Here is an 11,618-nt window from a genome sequence, read left to right on the forward strand (position 1 = left end):
TTTGATAACTGGGCTTGTCACCGATTCGCTTGGCTTGTGCATTTCATTTTAGAAATTTGCAAGGAACTCAAGCACCCTTGGCTGGAGACCCCAATTCCGAGCTATCAAAATATCTATATAAAGCAGGAATAGCAGCATAACATAGTTGGAAGGGGGCCTCGGAGGTCTTCTAGTCCAGTGTTTCCCAACCTTGTCAACTTGAAGATGTCCGGACTTCAACTCCCAGAATTCCCCAGCCAGCGAATGCTGGCTGGGGAATTCTGGGAGTTGAAGTCCAGACATCTTCAAGTTGACAAGGTTGGGAAACACTGTTCTAGTCCAACCCCTTGCTCAAGCAGAATTACAGAATAACAGTTGGAAGGGACCTCGGAGGCCTTCTAGTCCAGCCCCCTGATGCAGCAGGAAACCCTGACAGAATTGCAGAATAACAGAGTTGGAAGGGACCTCGGAGGTCTTCTAGTCCAACCCCCTGCTCAAGCAGGAGACCCTCAACCTACCGTTTCAGACCAGATGTAAAAGTGTCAGCAAAACCCCTCTTACTGTTTAACCAGAAATATCCCTTCCTTTCCTGCCAGGAAGAAGAAGATAAGACAATATCTTAATCCCATCAGGAAAACTGATGGGATTAAGACCGGAGTGAAGGAGAAGAGCGTTTTTGATGGTGAACTGTAGAAAATATTGCCAAATGTTTGGTAGGTCTGCTCACTCAGATCCTTTTCAGAGGCCTTGGATTTTGACTCCTGTTGATTCTCCCTGCACTGATTATTGGAATGAAATCCCGACATATTTAGAATAGGATAGGATAGAAATAGAAATAATAGAACAGAACAGAATAGGGAATAGAATAGAAATAATAGGATAGGATAGGATAGGATAGCTTAGAAATAGAAAGAATAGAATAGGGAATAGAATAGAAATAATAGGATAGGATAGGATAGAAATAGAAAGAATAGAATAGGAAATAGAATAGAAATAATAGGATAGGATAGAAATAGAAAGAATAGAATAGGGAATAGAATAGAATAGAAATAATAGGATAGGATAGAAATAGAAATAATAGAATAGGAAATAGAATAGAATAGAAATAATAGGATAGGATAGGATAGAAATAGAAATAATAGAATAGGAAATAGAATAGAAATAATAGGATAGGATAGGATAGAAATAGAAAGAATAGAATAGGGAATAGAATAGAATAGAAATAATAGGATAGGATAGAAATAGAAATAATAGAATAGGAAATAGAATAGAATAGAAATAATAGGATAGGGTAGGATAGCTTAGAAATAGAAAGAATAGAATAGGGAATAGAATAGAATAGAAATAATAGGATAGGATAGGATAGAAATAGAAATAATAGAATAGGAAATAGAATAGAAATAATAGGATAGGATAGAAATAGAAAGAATAAAATAGGGAATAGAATAGAATAGAAATAATAGGATAGGATAGGATAGAAATAGAAATAATAGAATAGGAAATAGAATAGAATAGAAATAATAGGATAGGATAGGATAGAAATAGAAATAATAGAATAGGAAATAGAATAGAAATAATAGGATAGGATAGAAATAGAAAGAATAAAATAGGGAATAGAATAGAATAGAAATAATAGGATAGGATAGGATAGAAATAGAAAGAATAGAATAGGGAATAGAATAGAATAGAAATAATAGGATAGGATAGAAATAGAAATAATAGAATAGGAAATAGAATAGAATAGAAATAATAGGATAGGATAGAAATAGAAAGAATAGCATAGAGAATAGAATAGAAATAATAGGATAGGATAGGAGCTGCATGTGGCTCTTTCATTCCTCTGCTGCGGCTCCTTGTCGCTCAAAATTTGCATCACAGCCACCAATGTGTGATACCTGCCAGCATACAATTTATTGAGGTATTCAACCATGGATCAATCCAAGAAAAGAAAAGTTTCAGAAAGAAAAGAAGAACGTTTAATTCAACTACGTATACCATACTAATTTTGTGGCCGCTCAGGAAATAGCCAGACATGGGAAAGGTTTCGTTGTTGCTCCCGGTGTTTTCTTTTCAGTGGGGAAGGGGTCCCAATGGCTCTTTGAGTGTTTAAGGTTGCCGTCTAAACCAATTAGCTGAGAAACAATCTTTCAAGCAACAGACTTTCTCACCGTACAATGTGTAGCAGGGGAAACAAAACTGAACGGTTCCTTTTTTAGTTAGACTTATAAAGTAATATGCCTTTTGTCTACTAAAAAACAAAACCACCAGCCAACAGACAATTTCTTCTCTTATTCTAATTTCTTCCTTCAAAGCATCCATTGTGTTGATTTCCCCAGGCTTCGGCTCCTGCCCAAATGAACACGCAACTTTGCAATCATACATACCTGCAGTCCATAACGCTGAGCTAAGAGATCCTGGAAAGAAATTAAGTTAAATGTTCCTTGCAAGAGGCACAATATTTTGGGTTCCTCCCCCTCCAAAAAAACCCGAAATGCCCATGATAGGGAAACATTGTTCTGAAATGCAGAAAGAAAAGTTTATAGAGTTAAGATCAGCTGAATGTCCTCCATGCGCGAAGGGAGAGGAGATGCATCTTTAAATCTTACAATTCTGCACAGCTTTTCCGATAGATATTTTCATTTTCAAGTGGAAAATTACAGAAGCAGCTTGTTGAGTCAACGAGAGATTGAGTCTAAGCGAAGCTCAAGTCACATTTCTACTCACAAACCTGTCCAAATAATTCAGGATCAGAACTGTCTCCTCCTAGGAGTATTGCGATAGCAATTTCCTACTAACCCAAATCACTTCATAACCGTCTGTGCAAAGCAGCTGATGAAAGCTCACCATTTAAAAACAAATCAAGCCATCCCAGTAAAAATTCTTATAGGTAAACTAAAGATACACGCTCTTTTTCTGCTTTAAAAGTGAACAGCTGTTCAATTCCCATTCCAGAGGAATAAATAAATATAGAAGATAAATAGCAATAGCAATAGCAGACTTATATACCGCTTCATAGGGCTTTCAGCCCTCTCTAAGCGGTTTACAGAGTCAGCATATCGCCCCCACAGTCTGGGTCCTCATTTCACCCACCTCGGAAGGATGGAAGGCTGAGTCAATCCTGAGCCGGTGAGATTAGAACCGCTGAACTGCAGATAACAGTCAGCTGAAGTGGCCTGCAGTACTGCACCCTAACCACTGTGCCACCTCGGCTGTTCCAGTTTGACAGGAAAACTAAGCCGCTGGTCAATAATAATAGTAACAACAACAACAACAACAACATAGACGGATTGTCTACCGCATCATAATCAAGCTGCCCAATCACAGATTGGAACCGTTGCCAGAAGTTTGGGTTCGAATACAGCAAAAACGACAGGGAACCCCCCAATTGGAAAAGTTCTTGACAATGAGCAAGCCAGGATCCCGGGGGACCTACAGATCCAAACAGACAGACATCTGGCCCACAACACGCCTGACATCACTATTGTGGATAGGTGGGGGGGGATCTGTTTCACTGATATTGCAATACTGCACGAGTTAAAAGAGAAACAGCTGTGGGGGAAAATAGCAAAATATTGTGATTTGCAAATTGGAGTTGAACGACTGTGGAGGAGGAAATCAATGGTTGTACCAATAGTAAGAGGAGCCCTTGGAGCAGTACCCAAAGGGTTGCCTAGATGCGTGGAAATTCGGAATTTTGAATATCCTGACTTTGCAAAAAAACAACAACAACACGGTTTTACTCAGAACTGCCTATGTACTTAACCGCTCTTAGCTCCTTGATTAATTAGACTTGAACTGTTAAGTTTTAACCAGTCCCAGACTGTGAATTGAGGATGATGATGATGATAATAATAACAACAATAATAATAATACTCAACAGCCCCAAAGGCTGTGAATCTCACCAAAGATTAACCAAATAATAATAATAATAATTGTGTAATAATAATGAGGAGGAGGAGGAGGAGGAGGAGAGGGAGAGGGAGAGGGAGAGGAAGAGGAAGAAGAAGAAGAAGAAGAAGAAGAAGAAGAAGAAGAAGAAGAAGAAGAAGAAGAAGAAGAAGAAGAAGAAGAAGGATGAGACAGTCGACCATTTGATCAGTGGGTGCAGTAAAATTTCACAAACTGCCTACCTACAACGCCAGGACCGAGTTGCTAAAATCATTCACTGGAAATTGTGCCAGAAGTTTGGATTTGAGTACAGCAAAAACCACTGGGAACATCAGGTTTTAGAGAATGAGAAAGTCAAGATCTTGTGGGACTTCAGAATCCAGACTGACAGGCACTTGGCCCACAACACACCTGACATAACAATAGTTGAAAAGAAAAAAAGTTTGGTTCATCGACATTGCAATACCCGGAGATGCACGGATTGAAGATAAACAGCAAGAAAAAAAAATCACAAAGTACCGGGACTTGCAAACTGAAGTTGAGCGACTGTGGAAAAAGAAATCGTGTGTTGTCCCGATTGTAATTGGAGCCCTTGGAGCAATACCCAAAGGGCTCCCTCGCTATTTGGAAATTTTAAATTTATCAGACTTGAACATTCTGATTCTACAAAAAAAACACCCTACCTGGAACAGCTTATATCCTCCGACGTTACCTTAACAGTCCCTCGGTCCTTGGTTAGGACTCGAGCTGTTGAGCTACCAAGCAGCCTCAAAGGCTGTGAATCTCACCAAAGATTAACCACATAATAAACAGTGATATCCATTGTCATTGGGGCACTTGGCACCATGTCCAAGAATTTTATAAGATACATCAATGAATTGCAGCTTCCTGCAATAACACCAGTGGAACTGCAGAAAATCGCGCTACTAGGAACATCATATATTTTAAGAAGGTCCTTGGTTGATACCTAGGACGCTGGCAGCAACTTGTATCAACCATTAACACCAGTCAATGGTATTTGTGACACATTTTTGAATGTTCAGTTGACTGAGTTTCATGTTTAAAGAATAAAGTATAATGATAATAATATGCTACTCGGAACAACATACATTTTCAGAAGACACTTGGTTGATACCTGGGATGCTGGCAGCAACCCCGTATCAATCATTAGCATCAGTCAACGTATTTGTGACGCATTTTTAAATGTTCAGTTGACTGTTTCATGTTTAATGAATAAAAGTTTATAATAATAATGATATCTGTAACACCATCAAACATCCGGATTTGCCTTCGGCGATCGGTAGACAAAAGTGCCAAACCCAGTCTGAACATTCGGCTGACTGTGTGACAATTCATAATCATAATAATTTATAGTAGTAATAATTTATAGTAGTATTTTATAGTAATAATTAATAATTAATAAAAAAATAAGTCTTAAATAATCATCTCCACTGGTCAATCATCCCTGTTTTTCATATGAGATTCCAAAGTCGATGGTGGTAAAAAAAATAAAAAAATAAAAAGCAAGTTCTGGGAGAAATTAAAAAAAAACTCATTCTATCTGAGGAAGAGTCATCATTAAAATGATCCCATTCTCTGCATTCCTTCCCAGCACACGAGTGTAAGAGCCCAGCCCCAGCCTTGCCAAGGGGAATAACCCCCCACCAAGTTATCAAAGCCCTTTAAAGTTTGCCTTAAAGCCAAACGCACCCAAAAGGAATTCAAAAGTCGTTTCTTATTACAGAATAACCGAGTTGGATGGGACCTTGGAGGTCTTCTAGTCCAACCCCCTGCTCAGGCAGGAAACCCTATACCGTTCTGGTATAGCTGTCCAATCTCTTCTTTAAAAAACCTCCAGTGTTGAAGCACCCACAATTTCTGGAGGGAAGCTGTTCCACTGTTAATTGTCCTTCCTTCCTTCCTTCCTTCCTTCCTTCCTTCCTTCCTTCCTTCCTTCCTTCCTTCCTTCCTTCCTTCCTTCCTTCCTGCCTTCCTGCCTGCCTGCCTGCCTGCCTGCCTGCCTGCCTGCCTGCCTGCCTGCCTGCCTGCCTTCTTCTCCCATCCTCCCACCCTCTTCTTTCTTCCTTCCTTCCTCTTCCTTCCTTCCTTCCTTCCTTTCTCTTTCTTTCCTTCCTTTTGTCTCTCTCGTTCCTTCTCTCTCTTTCTCTCTCTTTTTTCTTTCTTTCCTTATCTCTTTCTCTCTCTTTCTTTCTTTCTCTTTCCTTCCTTCTCTTTCTCTCTTTCTTTCCTTCTCTCTCTCTTTCTCTTTCTTTCTCTTTTTCTTTCCTTCTCTCGCTCTTTCTCTCTTTCTTTCCTTCTCTCTCTCTCTTTCTTTCTCTCTTTCTTTCCTTCTTCTTCCATCCTCCTTCTCTCTCCTTCCTTCCTTCCTTCCTTCCTTTTTCTTTTCTTTTCTTTTCTTTCATGTGTCCTAGACCCAGTGAGATGGTATATGACCCATTTTAGAGAGAGAGAAAGGGGGAAAAAAAAACCAAGGTGCTTTTATCCATCGGCAACTGGACTTCCTTGTTTTATGTTACCTTGGAATGCCTTTCCCTCTTCCTCCAAGAAGTTTCCAAAGAACCAAAAACCACCCAGGGGGGAAAAGTCCAGTTGCCTTTTGGAGAGGGGGGGAGAGATACACCGCCGACCTGGATGATGGAGAAACTCCGTAGAACGCAAAACTTTCCCCAAAGTTTTACCTTGTTCCAGCTGTCTTGAAGCCAGGTAAGCCGGCGAGGGAAGGCTCCCTCTGACCTCCCCCTCCCCACCCATCCACCCATAAAGGGGCGCCAAGGGAAGGGGGTTAGGATCTCCGAGCCCCCTCCGCGCGGCGCCACTCGAGGGCATCCTCCCTTGGCTGTCTTCCCGGCTCACCTGGGAGGTTTTCCGCGCAGGGAAAGTGGAGAACGCGCAATTACGCGAGCCAGCTGGACAGCGAGCTCTCCCTTTTCATTGGCTCTTTCCCAAAGAGCTCTCCCCCTCCCCAAATTCTTACCCGGGCTTAAAGCAGGAGAGCCACGGCTTGCTGGGGGTCTCACCTCTTCCTTCTGCTCGCTTCTCCTCCTCCTCCTGCTCGCTTCTCCTCTTCCACTTCCTCCCTCCTTCCCAGCCCTTCAGCCAGGTTTAACTCCCCGGCTTCTCAAACTCACCTAACCAGATTTTTTGCACTGACTCCACCACGGCCAATGAGCTAAATCTGAGCTGCTGAAATGTTAGCCTTCCTCCTCCCCCCCCTTTGCCCTTCCCCCCCTCCCTCGGGAGCTTTTTGTTCTCCGGCAAGGTCGCTCACCTTGGCCCCCTTTTTCTCCTGCAGGGGGAGAAGAGCCAAGTTGGAGAACAGAGAAGGAAGGAAGGAAGGAGAAACTTCGGAAACTCCTGTTCTGAAACTGCGCCCCGTTCCCATTCTCTCCTGTCCAGACCAAAATATAAATTGGTGTTTGTTTATTTACTTCTTTCTTTCTTTCTTTCTTTCTTTCTTTCTTTCTTTCTTTCTTTCTTTCTTTCTTTCTTACTTACTTACTTACTTACTTACTTACTTACTTACTTACTTACTTACTGTTCTAAAAACCACGGCTTTGCTGACTTCCCATATCTACAGGGCGGGAAGATAAACTGTAGAATCCAAGGATGGGACAGAATAACCAGAGTTGGAAGGGACCTTGTAGGTCATCTAGTCCAACCCCCTGCCCAAGCAGGAGACCCTCCACCATTTCTGACAAATGGCACTCCAGTCTCTTCTTGGAAAGCCTCCAGGGACGAAGCTCCCACAACTTCCGAAGGCAACTTCTGTTCCATGGGTTGATGGTTCTCATTGCGATCAAACAATTAACTCATGAAATGTATTTGAATATAAGTCGGGCTGTTGGTTTGTTATAATAAATATAACAAACCAACCGCCCAGCTTTAATTCTTTATCTGGGCCAGGTTTTCTAACCACATTTGTCCTAAGCCATAAAAGGAGAAAAAAAAACATATTTAGCGAGGTGTAATTTCCACCTGTTAAGATGTATTTTATATTTATGACTCTCTGGCCGGTTTCTAGGCAGGGGGACACTCAATGCGCAAGAATGAAATTAATCCAAACACAGCCGATCCTTGATTTAGGACCACAGGGGAGCTCCGAATTGAGATTACATTATTCAGAAATGTGTTAACAGAGTTTGGCCCCCTTTTTGCAACCTTTCTTTGCCACGGTGGTTAAATTTTCAATTTCAATTTAATAAAATTTGTATGCCGCCCACTCCCTTGGGACTCTGGGCGGCTTACAGGCAAGATAAAAGAAGCATTTAAAAATTTAAGATAAAAGTTAACAATTATTAAAATCCCACACCATCCATTCTGTCTTAAGTGGGGCTGGATATTGATCAACAGCCCCAGGCCTGCCGGAACAGCCAGGTCTTGGTGGCTTTACGGAAGGCCGGAAGGGTGGTAAGGGTCCGGATCTCTATGGGTAGATCGTTCCACAGGGCCGGCGCGGCTACAGAGAAGGCCTTTCCCTGGGGGGCGGCCAGCCGGCGGCGGTGAAATTAGGAACACGGGTTGTTAAGTGGATACAGCTTCCCCGCTGACTTTGCTTGCTTGTCAGAAGGTTGCAAAAGGGGGGGGGAATCACGTGACCCCCGGGACGTTTGCATAACCGTCATAAATATGAACCAGTTGCCAAGGATCCGAATGTAAATTGTGTGAGCACGGGATATGCTGCAACGGTAGTAAGCATGGAAAACGGCCATAAGCAGGGTTGGGATTCAGCCGGTTCGCACCAGTTCGCCGAATAGGACCGGCTGGCCATGCCCACTTCATCCCTCCCCTCCCAGGAGTCTCCAAGCGGCCCATTCATACAGTAAGTGCAGAGCTCGTACAGAGCCTCCGGGATGGAGGAAAACTGGCCTACCGGAAGTTCCGGAAATCAAGAAATGGGCCTGTTTCCGGCCTCGGGAGGGCCACAGGAGCACAGGGGAGGCCATTTTTACACTCCCGGAGGCTCAGGGAAAATTCACCCCGCTGTGGCCAAGTAGGCCACGCCCCCGTGGCCACGCCCACCCAGCAACCTGGCAGAGAACCGGCTGCTGAAAATTTTCAACCCCACCCCTGGTCATAAGTCCCTTTTCCCCGTGATGTTGTACCTTCTAACGGTCACTAAACAAGCTGTTGTTAAGCCGAGGACGGGCCTGTTTTTGCTTTTATGACTCTCCTTTGACAGGTTGCCAGGCAGGGCATGCTCATGTGTTTTAAAAACAAATGAAATTATAATTCGAATACGATGCAAAAGGGCCACTCCGGGTATAAATCGTTAAAATCCAGCCTTAAAGAGACACATTCTGAAAATCCAGCTGACCTTGCCTCCTATTTAGCTACCTTTCTAAAGATATTTTTAAGGAGGTTCCCTACAGCAGGACGTGGGATAGATATCAAGGCTGCCTGCAGCTTTCGAGATAAAAGTTAGAAACAATGCGGCTGAACCAGTGTGCGGCGGGGGGCGGAATAAAATTGGACAACTCAACCACACACAATCCAGTCTTCTCCCCCAGGAGCAATGAATTCAAACAGATAACAGGTCCCTGAATTCTTCTCCAAACCTTCCACCTGGTGGCTTTAAATTTTGCAACCCAATTTAAGCCATCCATCTTTTTTTTTAAATTTATTTTTGACTCAGGAGGAGTCAATCCCAAGGGGGGGGAGGGGCTTATTACTATTACAGTGGTGATCCAACAGTATAAATTATCATCCCAGTTGCAATCCAATCGTATTAACCCATCGCGGGCCCTGCGTTTGGCTAATCTTCAAACTTTTCCAAACTATTTTTTTCCAAAGCACCCGAAAGGCCAGACAAGGAAGAATGGATGGAAACTGACCGAGGAGAGATTCAACCTGGAAATAAGGAGGAATTTTCTGACAGTGAGAACCATCAACCCATGGAACAGAAGTTGCCTTCGGAAGTGGTGAGAGCTTCGTCCCTGGAGGCTTTCAAGAAGAGACTAGACTGCCCTCTGTCAGAAATGGGGTAGGGTCTCCTGCTTGGGCAGGGGGTTGGACTAGATGACCTACAAGGTCCCTTCCAACTCTGTTATTATTCTGTAATTCAGAATTTGTGGGAGCTTCATCCCTGGAAGCTTTTAAGAAGAGACTAGACTGCCCTCTGTCAGAAATGGGGTAGGGTCTCCTACTTGGGCAGGGTGTTGGACTAGATGACCTACAAGGTCCCTTCCAACTCTGTTATTATTCTGTTATTCAGAATTTGTGGGAGCTTCATCCCTGGAAGCTTTTAAGAAGAGACTGGATTGCCCTCTGTCAGAAATGGTATAGGGTCTTCTGCTTGGGATGGTGTGTGTGGAAGGGTGGGGTTGGACTAGATGACCTACCAGGTCCCTTCCAACTCTGTAAATCAAACTTGTACAATTGTAAACCTCGAGAGAAAAAAGGGCCGAAAAGACTTACCTGGATCGTAGGGCCCTTTCAGATTTGGGAAGAATTAAGTGCAGACTGGATGCAAAGGTCAATTTCTCACTTCTTTCTGGAACTGTTTTGAAGAAAAAGTCCCCCCCCCCCACATCCCACGGACATACTTCTGTTTTTTTTGTTGTTGTTTTGAACCGAAGATAAAAGGAAGCAAAATTTTAAAAATAAAATAAAATTGGGGAGGAAAAAAATGAAACTCTTTTCAACCTACCTCATCGCTGCGCAAAACAAGAAAGTGGAGACAGTTCGGTTTAGCCGTTCTGCGTTACCTACCCCCCCCCCACTACCCCCCTGCCCCCTTTTGAGACTAATGGAATCAGCCCAAGCTGAAGATCTAAAATCTTTTTTGAGCCCTTGTGACTCAAACATACCACAGACCCTTAAAGAGGAAGTCTCCAGCTTCCAATGGGGTTTTTTCCCCCCCTCCTTTTTCGTTTTTGGTTTTGAAAAGTTGTGAGTCTTGCTTGTGTTGTTATGCAATTGGGGGTGGGGTGGGGGAATTAGATGGTTTTTGGCTTGTTTGATTGTTTGTTTGAATGAGTAAGAAATGAGCACCCACCCCTCTCCTAGAAAAAAACGAAATATCCTGGGGAAGTATTGAAAAAGGCAGAATATTATACTTCCCTGGATCAGAAATGGAGAAACATGTTTTTAGGCAGGAAGCAGGCTCGCTCTTAGTAGCCCCCGCCTTTCTCAATAGGCCATCGGGGACCCTGAGTTAGTCTACTCTACATAACAAAGATAGGATTAGCCTTCCACAGTTGCCCCTGCATGGCCCCATGGGAGTCTGATAACCAATCAGAATAACTTTCTTACACAGGAACAGGAAACAGAGAGGTGGGGCGGAACAGACAGTATAAAGCCAGGGACTTTCAGCATCTCTGCTTCTCTTTTCTCTTCTTCACCCAACATCTGGAAGCATCTGGTCCCCCTTTTCTGTTCAGGCGCTCAAGCCTGGTGGGTCCTGTCCACCATTAAAACCATCTTTCCAAGCAGCCTCCATGTTTCCAGTGTCTTTTCCCCCACTTGGAGCTGAACCCAGAAGGACATTTCTTCCAACAAATGAATGAATAGCTGGCTTGATTGACCAAAAATTAAAGCGATTTACTTTGATTGCACCTGGAGTTTTGCAAAGAGCACGCAAAGCTTTGTGGATGAATAGACTTTCCCAAGGCTCCTGGAATATTTTTAATTGAACCCCAATGTTTCCTTTGACCGAGGGACTCTACCGGATGAATTAATCTGACTTTTGAAATGCTCCATAAGATTAGGAAATAGGATGTGCAGAAAAGTTT

General features: G+C 43.0%; 1 protein-coding gene across 3 annotated transcripts in view; it reads right to left on the bottom strand.

The window, feature by feature from the left end:
* The window catches only part of RBM47 (RNA binding motif protein 47), an 86,844-nt gene extending 79,833 nt beyond the window's left edge, over positions 1 to 7,011 (bottom strand). For 2 of the 3 annotated variants that reach the window (XM_087724836.1, XM_087724833.1), the window contains exon 1: positions 6,863 to 7,011. The gene's annotated coding sequence lies outside the window, so the exon portion shown is untranslated. The remainder of the gene's footprint in view (positions 1 to 6,862) is intronic. The other variant, XM_087724835.1, reaches the window with a different exon arrangement.
* Positions 7,012 to 11,618: the final 4,607 nt, after the last annotated feature.

Source organism: Thamnophis sirtalis, unplaced genomic scaffold (assembly GCF_051295495.1).
Source record: "Thamnophis sirtalis isolate CommonGarterSnake01/CBP01778 unplaced genomic scaffold, rThaSir2_p1.2 scaffold_10, whole genome shotgun sequence".
Taxonomy (NCBI): domain Eukaryota; kingdom Metazoa; phylum Chordata; class Lepidosauria; order Squamata; family Natricidae; genus Thamnophis; species Thamnophis sirtalis.